The 10,915-nt window shown below is 49.2% G+C and overlaps 1 non-coding gene across 1 annotated transcript; it reads left to right on the top strand.

Moving 5' to 3' along the window:
* The first annotated feature begins 4,330 nt into the window (after nucleotides 1–4,330).
* On the top strand, nucleotides 4,331–4,512 carry LOC144669850 (U2 spliceosomal RNA). The gene has a single exon (XR_013573764.1). It is a non-coding gene; the product is annotated as a U2 spliceosomal RNA (small nuclear RNA).
* Nucleotides 4,513–10,915: the final 6,403 nt, after the last annotated feature.

Here is a 10,915-nt window from a genome sequence, read left to right as displayed (position 1 = left end):
TCACATTGAATGTATGCAGTGAATATTACATTTATCACAATTGTATTGAAGCACCTCAGAGTGCAACATGATCTATGTAGATAACTTGAATACTATTGCACTGTCTGACTGCCTGTAATGAGCATGTTGAAATGTCTGTAATGTTCATTGATCGTATTGAAGCGTCGCAGGGTGCGACATGATCTATTTGAAAAACTGGAATATGATTGCACTTTTTGCGATGGCCATTTTGAAATGTTTTGTAATGTTCTTTCAGATATTTTATGGATAAGGTATATTTTTCCACAAAAAAACGACAACAGTTACAAAGAAAACCAACAGCAGCAACAACAGCTCTTCTCCACAGTCTGAATTAGAATTTCAGAGTCAGAAAACAGAGCAAAAAAACACGCAGCGTCCTGAAATGACAAACCTGAAATGAAAGTGTACTTAGTGTATCAAGCCTTTAAACTGCATTGCTGAAAACTCCTTCCTGCCTGCTAGTGCAACAAGATGCTGCAAAGTATATTACACAGCGAATCAGGCCTTCAGTCGTCTTGACTTGTGCAGCTCCAGTGACTTCAGGCCTCCAAAAGCAGGCCAGTATTTGAAAGGGCTCCTCTTGACAAGTGTAAGACCCTGATCAAACTAAATATTTTAATTTTCTTAACCAGTGAGATTGAACGAACCGTGATGCATGTCCAAGACAAAATAGAATATAAAGCAATGTAAAGTAAATTAATAACAAATTGAGAAAGTAAATATGGAACACAAAATATTTTAAAACTAGGGCACAGGTTAAAAACATGATCCTAATTTCTGTTGAACTGAATGAGGCGAGTCATTACAGTGCGTGACCGATTTGTTTAAGTGTGCGGGCCCATTAAACTTTTTGCACAGCCGCGCAAATTTAAAGGGGCTTATGTGGCGGTGTGTCTGTGAGGAAACCTCTCCTCATATCTTGTATCCCACTGTGAAACCGTCTTCAGCTCCCAAATTGCACTCAGACAATGTGCTACATTTGCATATTGTGCAGGAGTCGGGGGAGGGGTCATGGGGCTGCCCCTTGTCTCTGTACTTGAAATGGCAGCCAGGCAGCAACTGTAGTGCTTCCTCAAATCCAACCTGAAGAAAAGGCAAGACATGTTGGGTGCTGAGAGGGAGAAGCATTGCCACTTTAGGTTCTACTTGGATTTTACTGAGGTAAAAGGTGATTGAAAAAGTCAAGCCTTTCTCCCCTAGCAGTTACCACTGAGGACAGAAATAATACCGAGCGCTGATCTATCACCGAGCACTGAGGCCGGCCAAGGGGAGGCATCTGAAAGCTGCAGAGAGAGCAAGAAGCCAGGATGGACGACTGAGAATACTGGCTGAGATAGACAGCAAAAACTGTGACACAAGCTCAGGTAAGCGTGGTGTTTTGCAGTTCAAGTTCATCACTTTGTGACAGTATAGGTATTTTTCACTTTCCTAGGATAAGGCTGTTCCCTTTCTAGAAGTTAGAAACAGCCGTGCAGATGTATTTTCTGCGCTCCTTTGCTTGCCTGCTGAATAGGACTGATGGGAGGGGAAAAGGTGATTAAAAGAGAGCCGACATCATTGCAGGCTGGCAGATGGTGTGCTGTGCTGTGCACGCAGGTGGTTTTGTTGTTTGGCTTGTGTGTGACTTCTGGTTGAAGCTGAAAGATTTCTAAAATTTTGAAGGAAATAATCTTCGAGAAGGGGAGAAACATTTTCAACATTTTAACAGGATCTAAGGCTGTTCGCTGTGTCGTACCTGTACTTATCCTTGCTGCCACCTGCCTTCTCACTGCTGATCATCATCTTGTGTTATTATAATGATATAATGCATTGGACTTATTTACTGTGACTTCATAACATGACACATTTCCCTTCTGGTGATGTCATGCTGACATCCCGTAAAGGAAATAGACCAACAGTCAGCCCAAAAGAAGGCCCAATGCCAAGCAAAGGAAGCCCATAAACGAGGATGCTAGACAGCTCGTACAAAAGAAAGCAGGGCATCAGGAAACAACTCAACAGCAGCTGACGTAGTACTCTCCAGGTTCAGTGCAGGAGAAGCACTGGAATCAGTAAAAAGTAATGCCCCTACATGTCTGAACATACAACTTAGGAGCAGGAGTAGGCCGCTGGGCCCCAAGAGCCTGCTCCACTACTCAGAAGATCATGGCTGATCCGATTGTAACCTCAACCCCACATTCCTGCCTACCAGCGATAACCTTCCAACCCCGCCTTGTTAATCTATCCAGCTCTGTCTTGAAAATATTCAAAGACTCTGTTTCCACCACCTTTCGAGGAAGAGAGTTCCAAGGACTCTCTACACTCTGGGAGAAACGCTGCTGACTTTGCCTTCCCTGTAGATGTGGAAGGACTTTAGCTGCATACCTGGTCAGCTGGCAAGCTCCACAGACCGATCGGCGCAGGCTTGGAGGGCCGAAGGGCCTGTTCCTGTGCTGTACTTTTTTTTCTTCTTTGTTCTTTGACTGCTCAAGCTGAAAGCAAAGACAAAAATACAGCAGGCCTCGATCGAAGAACTCCTCTGCGCTGTGAGCTAGTTGCTCACACGGAAACTCAGCTACAAAGACTCATGGATTGTCTCTCATGCCTGTCACGTGTTCTCCCTTGTGACTGAGTGTTTCTCGAAATTTTCCATTACCTGCCAGTTACACGACACATCTAGCGCAACCGTAGACAGCGACCTTTCTCCATTACGCCTTTGCCCCAAACTTTAGTGCGTCCCTCAGCACGTAGTCCTGGACCTTGGAATGTGCCAACTCTTTGCAATGGAAGACCAACAAGTTTCGGACAGCCAAAGAGTGTCTTTCACCGAGTGGATCCTCCGGCGGTAGTTGATGTTTGTCTCGGCGTGTGTCCCTGGGAACAGCCCCTGGAGCACAGAGTCCATACCTGTGTCACGGAACTGCTCGGGATGCACCTCGACAAGAACCACGGCCACTCTCTTCAAAGTTCTGGTGATGAGGCATTCTGCCAAATGACCCTGACGGTCTGTTCGGCGAACCGTCCACCGGAATCCACCATCTCCTTTTCCCGCAGGGCCTCTAGGGTGATACGTGCTAACCACTGCCTGATGGACTTGCGGACAAAGGTGTTTCTCTGCATAAGTTTTTCCACACGGGGCAGGTGATACGGCACTTGGAGCGTTCCGCGGCAGGGTGGCCAGACCCATCCTTCGCAACACCAGGGACAGGTAGAACCTCAGCACGTAGTGACGCTTGGTGTTTGGGTCTACACACAGCTTGATACTGCCATACACAAAGGTGGCCATCAGGATGAGGGTGATGTTGGGCATGTTTTTTCCCCCTTCATCCAGAGTTTTTTTACATCATGTCCCTGCAAACAGGATCCACTTTTGACCTCCAGATAAAGCGGAAGATGGCTGGCGTGATCGCCACAGCGCAGGAGTGAGGAATGGGCCAGACCTGCGCCACGTACAGCAACACCTGTCCCTGGTGGAAAAATTTATGCAGGAAAACACCTTTGACCACAAGTCCATCAGGCAGTGGTCAGCACGTAACGTCCTAGAGGCCCTGAGGGAAAAGGAGTGGGTGGACCCTGTGGGATGGTTCCCCGAGCAGACTGTCAAAGTCATTTGGCAGAATGCCTCATCGCCAGAACTTTCCAACAAACACCAAGACGTGGCTTGGCTGGTGGTGAGAAAGGCCCTCCCCGTCAGATCCTTCCTACACGCCAGGAGGCTCACCCCCTCTGCACGTTGCCCTCGAGGTGGCTGTGGTGGGGAAGAGACCGTTGTTCACCTCCTTGTGGATTGTGCCTTTGCAAAGAAAGTCTGGAGAGAGATGCAGTGGTTGCTGTCGAGGTTCATCCCGAGCAGTTCTGTGACACAGGACTCTGTGCTCTACGGGCTGTTCCCAGGGACACACACCGAGACAAAAATCAACTGCAGCTGGAGGATCATCAACTCGGTGAAAGAGGCGCTTTGGTCTACCCGAAACTTGTTGGTCTTCCAGCACAAAGAGTTGTCCCCGACCGATTGTTGCGGACTGGCACAATCCAAAGTCCAGGACTACGTGCTGAGGGACGCACTAAAGCTTGGGGCAGCTGCCGCAAAGGCGCAATGGGGAAGGGTCGCTGTCTAAGACCTTTCTGCCACAGCGCACCGAGAGACTGGGAACTGTTTAGAGCCCCTCGGGCTGTACAGCTCAAAATGAAAGGCTGTAAATGATTGTAATATTGTTTGTACTGATGCACCTGGTGATACATTTTGTAAAAGTTTAACCTGGATTGTACCCTTGTAATGGTGTTTTTGGAATGGTTTGGAATGTGATTGAAGATATTTTATGAATAAAGTATATTTTTGCAAAAAAAAAAAAAAAAAAATCTGTTCTTATCAGTTTAATATCTGATACGTCCCTTATCTGGGGACCATATATTAAATTGATTTTTGGAGCAGGGAGATGGAATAGGGGCTTACTCCGTCCACTCCACGCATCGACCCGGTATTGCAGTATCTCTGGGAATGGTGCACCACCCCTTTCCAGGGGATTTTCAATGCTAAAAATAGTTTTCTTACAAACATCTGCTTTCTTTACTTTTCAACATGCACATGTTTCAAAACACAACTTTCTTTCTTTCTCACTCACCCGCACCATCTACACACAAAAAACACGCACGCTCACCCAACGCTCACAGACACCACTCTCATCTCACAAACACTCTACCTCTTTCACTTGCAAATACACCTCTCAAACACTCTCTCAGCTGCACCTTTCGCCTCACAACATTTTCAACCAGCTCTCTGCTGCCGCTCCCGCCCGCTGCTGCTGCTGCTGCTGATACAGCAACAGTCAAAACTCACACCTCAAAGCTCACACACTTTACACAGCTACTCGGAAACGTCTACATCCACGTTCACACAATCCTTACACTGCACAAGGAGCCCATTCCGCCCGTCGTGACTGCACCAGCTCTCCCAATGAACATTTCACTTCGTGCCATTCTCCTGCCTTCTCCACGTAACCCAGCACATGCTTTCTTTTCAAATAATCATCTCATTCCCTCTTCAATTGAACCTGCCTCCGCCACGCTATCAGGCGGTGCATTCTAGACCCTGACCACTCGCTGCTCCTATCACTTTTGCTTCTTCTGCTAGTTACTTTAAACCTGTGCCCGCTCCTTCTCGATCCTTTCATCGGTGCAAGCAGTTTCTCCCTATCTACTCTCTCCAGATACCTCATGATTTTCAATACCTCTATCAAGTCTCCTCTCAGACTTCTTTTCCCCAAGGAATACAGTCCCAACTTCTCCAATCTTACTTCATAACTCAACTTCCTCGCTCCTGGAACCAAACTCGTAAACCTCTTCTGCACTCTCTCCAATGCCTTCACTACCCTCCTAAAATGCAAGTCAAAATGCAATCCATCAGAGTCAGCATGGCTTTATGAAGACTAAATCGTGTTTGACTAAATTGCTAGAGTTCTTTGAAGATGTGACAAGCAAAGTGGATAATGGCGATCCTGTAGATGTAGTATGTCTGGACTTCCAGAAGGCATTTGATAAGGTGCCGCACAAAAGATTAATACACAAGATAAGATCACACGCAGCTAAGGGTAATATATTTGCTTGGATAGAGCTTTGGCTAACCAACAGAAAGCAGAGAGTCAGGATAAATGGGTCTTTTGTGGATGGCAAGCTGTAACTAGTGGGGTGCCACAGGGTTCGGTCCTTGGGCCCCAACTATTTACTTGGATTCAGGAGTAGAAGGTACCATAGCTAAATTTGCAGATGACACCAAAATAGGTGGGAAAGTAAGTTGCAGTGAAGAAATGAGAAATTTACAAATGGATATGGACAGGTTAGGTGAATGGGCCAAAATTTGGCAGATGGAGTTTAACGTGGATAAGTGAGGTTATCCAGTTCAGCTCCTACAGGCAATGGTCACGGTGGTGGTCCCACGGGCCATCGATCTGGTCGGGCGGAAACGACTCTCGTTCCTCCGGCCTGGGTATTCTGCTGCGGGGAGGCAACTTCACCGTCTCCGAGGTCAAGGAGGTGGTGGGCGGGCGACTCCTGGTAGCAGACGTAATGTACAAGAACGCTCCACTCCGGTTAATTAACGTGTACGGCCCGGCACAAGGGGCTGAGCGGCTGGAGGTTTTTCAGCAGCTCCCACTGCTGCTGGCGACCTCCAGGCCGGTCATTCTGGGCGGGGACTTCAACTGCATCATCGATGCGGCTGGACGATCCGGCAGGGCCGGAAGCAGATTGGACGCTACGTCCAGATCCCTGATGGAAACAGTTAAGGATGCCAAGCTGCACGACGTCTTCAGCAACCCTGCAGACGGAGCGCAGCGTAGATACACCTGGTCGCGGCCAGACGGGTCCATTCGTTCCAGGATAGACTTCCTCTTTGTGTCCCGTGCATTCACAGTCAGATCCACCGAGGTCAAGCCGGTGTTCTTCTCTGACCACTGCCTCCTACTGGCGGACTGCCACTTGGAGAAGGACCTGAGGGTGGGCAGGGGGGCATGGAAGCTATTCGTGCAACTGCTGACCCCAGAGAACATTGAGGAGCTCAAGAGGGCTTATGAAGGTTGGAGAACCATGAAACCCCTCTTTGAGTCCCTGACACACTGGTGGGAAGCGATCAAGGGAAACACCAAGAGGTTTTTCATCCTCAAAAGCATCCAGAAAGCTAGAAAGGAAGAGAGGGAAATGTCCCGACTCCAGAAAAACATGCAGAATCTGCTCCGGCTGCAGTCGGTGGGGGTCGATGTCAAGGAAGAACTCCAAGAGGTGAAGAGCCAGCAAGCCTCGCACTTTGCCTCGGAGGCCTCCAAGATCATCTTCCGTTCCAGAGTCCGCTCCGTGGAGCAGGATGAGACGTGCTCACGTTTCTTCTTCCAAAAGGAACAGAGAGAGAGCTCTGTGATCAGCAGCCTGAATGAAGAAGACAGATCAGTAAAGTCAGCGCAGTCCGACATTTTGAGGATCAGCAAATCCTTTTATGCCGGATTTTATGACGTGAAGCCGACGGACAGCACGGCCTCCCAGTCCTCCTTGTCCTCTATCACGGAGGTCTTAGGCGACAGTACACGGGAGAGGCTGGACAAACCGCGAACTCCTGACGAACTGACTTAGGCCCTTGAGTCCTTCGAGAAGAGTAAATCTCCCCAGAAGCGACGGCTTGCCGGTGGAGTTATATTCGGCTCTGTGGGACTTAATCGGCCCAGACCTGCTAGGAGTGTACGAGAGTATGCTCCTGGCCGGCAGTATGTCAGAATCCATGAGGAAAGGCATCATCACCCTCATCTACAAGCACAAGGAAGAAAGGGAGGAAATTAGAAATTGGCGACCCATTTCACTGTTGAATGTGGACTATAAGATTCTGTCCAAGGTCATCGCCAAGCGGGTCAAATCCGCTCTGGAATTGTTGATACACCCTGACCAGACCTGCACTGTGCCGGGCAGGAAGATCTCTGACAGCCTGGCGCTGCTCAGTGATACGATTGCCTATGTACAGGACAGGGGTGTGGATACCTGCCTCATCAGCCTGGATTAGGAGAAAGCCTTTGACAGAATATCGCACACCTACATGGTGGATGTGCTCTCAAAATGGGGTTTGGGGAGGGAATTCGCAATTGGATCCAGTTGGATCCTACTCTACACTAACATCAGTAGCGCAGTCTCAATCAATGGGTGGGAATCAGATAGCTTTCCAATTAAATCTGGAGTCAGGCAGGGCTGTCCTCTCTCGCCTGTTCTTTGCTGAGTCCATCAGGAAGGATCCGGGCATTAGAGGAGTTACGATCCCAGGCAGTGGAGGCACTCAGATCAAAGCCTCCCTGTACATGGACGATGTCGCCGTCTTCTGTTCTGATCCGCTGTCGGTGTGTGATCCACATCTGCGACCAGTTCGAACTGGACTCGGGAGCCAAGGTAAATCGTGGGAAGAGCGAGGCCCTGTTCTTTGGGAACTGGGCTGACCGATCCTTTGTCCCCTTCACCGTCAGTGCTGACGGCCTGAAGGTGCTGGGGATATGGTTCAGAGGGACCGGGGTATGCGTTAGAAACTGGAAGGATCCAGTGTCTATGGTGAAAAGGAAACTGGGAATCTGGGAGCGACGCTTCCTCTCCGTTGCGGGTAAGAACCTGGTCATCAGGTGTGAGGCACTCTCGCTGTTGCTGTACATGGCGCAGGTCTGGCCCATTCCAGACTGCTGCGCGACGGCGATCACCCGAGCCATCTTCCGCTTTATCTGGAGGTCGAAAATGGATCGTGTCCGCAGGGACGCGCTGTATAAGCCTCTAGATAAAGGGGGAATAAACGTGCCCAACATCGCCCTCATACTGATGGCCACCTTTGTGTGCGGCTGCATCAAGCGGTGCGTAGACCCTCAGTACGCAAACACCAAGTGTCACTACGTGCTGAGGTTCTACCTGTCCCCGGTGTTGCGAAGGATGGGTGTGGCCACGCTGCCGCGGAACGCTCCAAGTAGTTGGACCGTGCCCTACCACCTGTCCCTGGTGGAAAAATTTATGCAGAAAAACACCTTTGACCACAAGTCCATCAGGCAGTGGTCAGCACGTAACGTCCTAGAGGCCCTGAGGGATAAGGAGAGGGTGGACCCTGTGGGATGGTTCCCCGAGCAGACTGTCAAAGTCATTTGGCAGAATGCCTCATCGCCAGAACTTTCCAACAAGCACCAAGACGTAGCTTGGCTGGTGGTGAGAAAGGCCCTCCCCGTCAGATCCTTCCTACACGCCAGGAAGCTCACCCCCTCTGCACGTTGCCCTCGAGGTGGCTGTGGTGGGGAAGAGACCGTTGTCCACCTCCTTGTGGATTGTGCCTTTGCAAAGAAAGTCTGGAGAGAGATGCAGTGGTTTCTGTCGAGGTTCATCCCGAGCAGTTCTGTGACACAGGACTCTGTGCTCTACGGGCTGTTCCCAGGGACACACACCGAGACAAACATCAACTGCAGCTGGAGGATCATCAACTCGGTGAAAGACGCTCTTTGGTCTGCCCGAAACTTGTTGGTCTTCCAGCACAAAGAGTTGTCCCCGACCGAGTGTTGCGGACTGGCACATTCCAAGGCCGAGGACTACGTGCTGAGGGACGCACTAAAGCTTGGGGCAGCTGCCGCAAAGGCGCAATGGGGAAGGGTCGCTGTCTAAGACCCTTCTGCCACAGTGTACCGAGGGACTGGGAACTGTTTAGAGCCCCTCGGGCTGTACAGCTCACAATAAATGTACGCCCTTTGTTTTGATCATTTCCGATTTCATGATCTATCTCTAAATCACAAAATCTTGATACTGCTTTGTGATGTCACAGAATTTTTTACAGTGTGGAAGGAGGCCATTCGGCCTATCAAGTCTGCACCTGGTCTCTGAAAGAGCCTTCCACCTAGTCCTACTCCCCTGCCTCATCCCCGTAACCTTGCACATTCTGTCTTTTCAGGTAACGATCCAATTCCCTTCTGAATACCTCGATCGAATCTGCCTCCAGCACCCTCTCAGGAATTTTGTTCCAGACTCCAACCACCCTCTGGGTGAATTAATCTTTCCTCACATCACATTTACTCCTTTTGCCAATTATTTTGAATCTGTGCCCTCTAGTCCTTGATGTTCACTTGAGTGGAAACAGTTTCTCACGATTTACCTTGTCCATATCTCTCAGGATCTTGAATACCTCCACCAACTCTCCTCACAGCCTTCTTTTCTCCAAGGAAAACAGTCCCATCCTCTCCAATCTATCCTCATAGCTACAGTTCTTCATCCCGGGAATCATTCTTGTGAATCTCCTCTGTACCCTCTCCAATGTCTTCACATCCTTCCTCAAGTATGGCGCCCAGAACTGGACGCAGTATTCCAGATGAGGCCTAATTAGTGTCTTATACGAGTTCAACATGACCTCCTTACTCTTGTACTCAATGCCCCTATTAATAAAGCCTAAGATACTATCTGCTTTATTAACTGCTCTCAACACGTCCTGCCATCTTCAATGGCCTATGTACGTCTGAGTTCCCTCTGTTTGTGCACCTCTTTTAGAGGCTCTTCCTTTATTTTATGCTGTCTCACCATATTCTTCCTGCCAAAATGGATCACCTCACACTTCTGTACATTGAACTTCATCTGCCACTTGTCTGCTCAATCCACCAACACGTTGAAAGAACCGAGGAATACTCTGGTACAAAAGTTCAACACTCGGAGTCCAGATGCAATATTCAAGTGGTTCCTTTATTACGCATGCGGGGAGCAAACACTGGGCAATCCAGGCACTTCTCCACCGAGGTTCAAATGAGCACAGTTTATATATCTTTTATTATCAGTAACTTAATGGTATTAATTAGACAAAGGCCACAGCACAATGACCCCCTGGTTGACTGAGACCTGATCCCTTTGTTGGACGTACATTATTCACGCGTGTCCGATACTAACTGGGAGCCGGGGTTCCCTTGTATCCTGAGCGGGTGTGATGGTTTCCTCTGTGGGTAATTTCTAATATACAACCCTCCGTTCGGTTGTACCCACATTTGTCCAGCACCACCCCCGTTCCAACTGGTTGGGAGCAAATTGTGAGGCTACCTTTCCTCCTGCACCCACTCAGTGATACCCCGTGTATGCCCTCATTCTTGCGTATGGCATGCATATCTATGGGGTAGTACCGGAGGGAGTCATTGTCTCGGATTAACCCAATGTTCTCCACTTGGTACTGAGGGTGTGGGCCCGTGTCTGCTGTGACTGAGGGGATTGCCCATACCTATCACGTTCATTTGGTTTGAGGTGCACTTCTGAATCACCGCATACACCCTGGTCACTCCTTTCAATGTACATGCGTCGATGACGCCTGGGTTCTTGGCCATCCCCCACTACCGGGCACTGTTGATCCAGCCCAGTACCTCCCCCCTTTGGATCTGGCCCAGATTGTGTCTTAATT

Source organism: Cetorhinus maximus, chromosome 29 (assembly GCF_964194155.1).
Source record: "Cetorhinus maximus chromosome 29, sCetMax3.hap1.1, whole genome shotgun sequence".
Classification (NCBI taxonomy): domain Eukaryota; kingdom Metazoa; phylum Chordata; class Chondrichthyes; order Lamniformes; family Cetorhinidae; genus Cetorhinus; species Cetorhinus maximus.
Note: the sequence above shows the minus strand (reverse complement) of the source record. Positions and strands in the feature narration are given on the sequence as shown.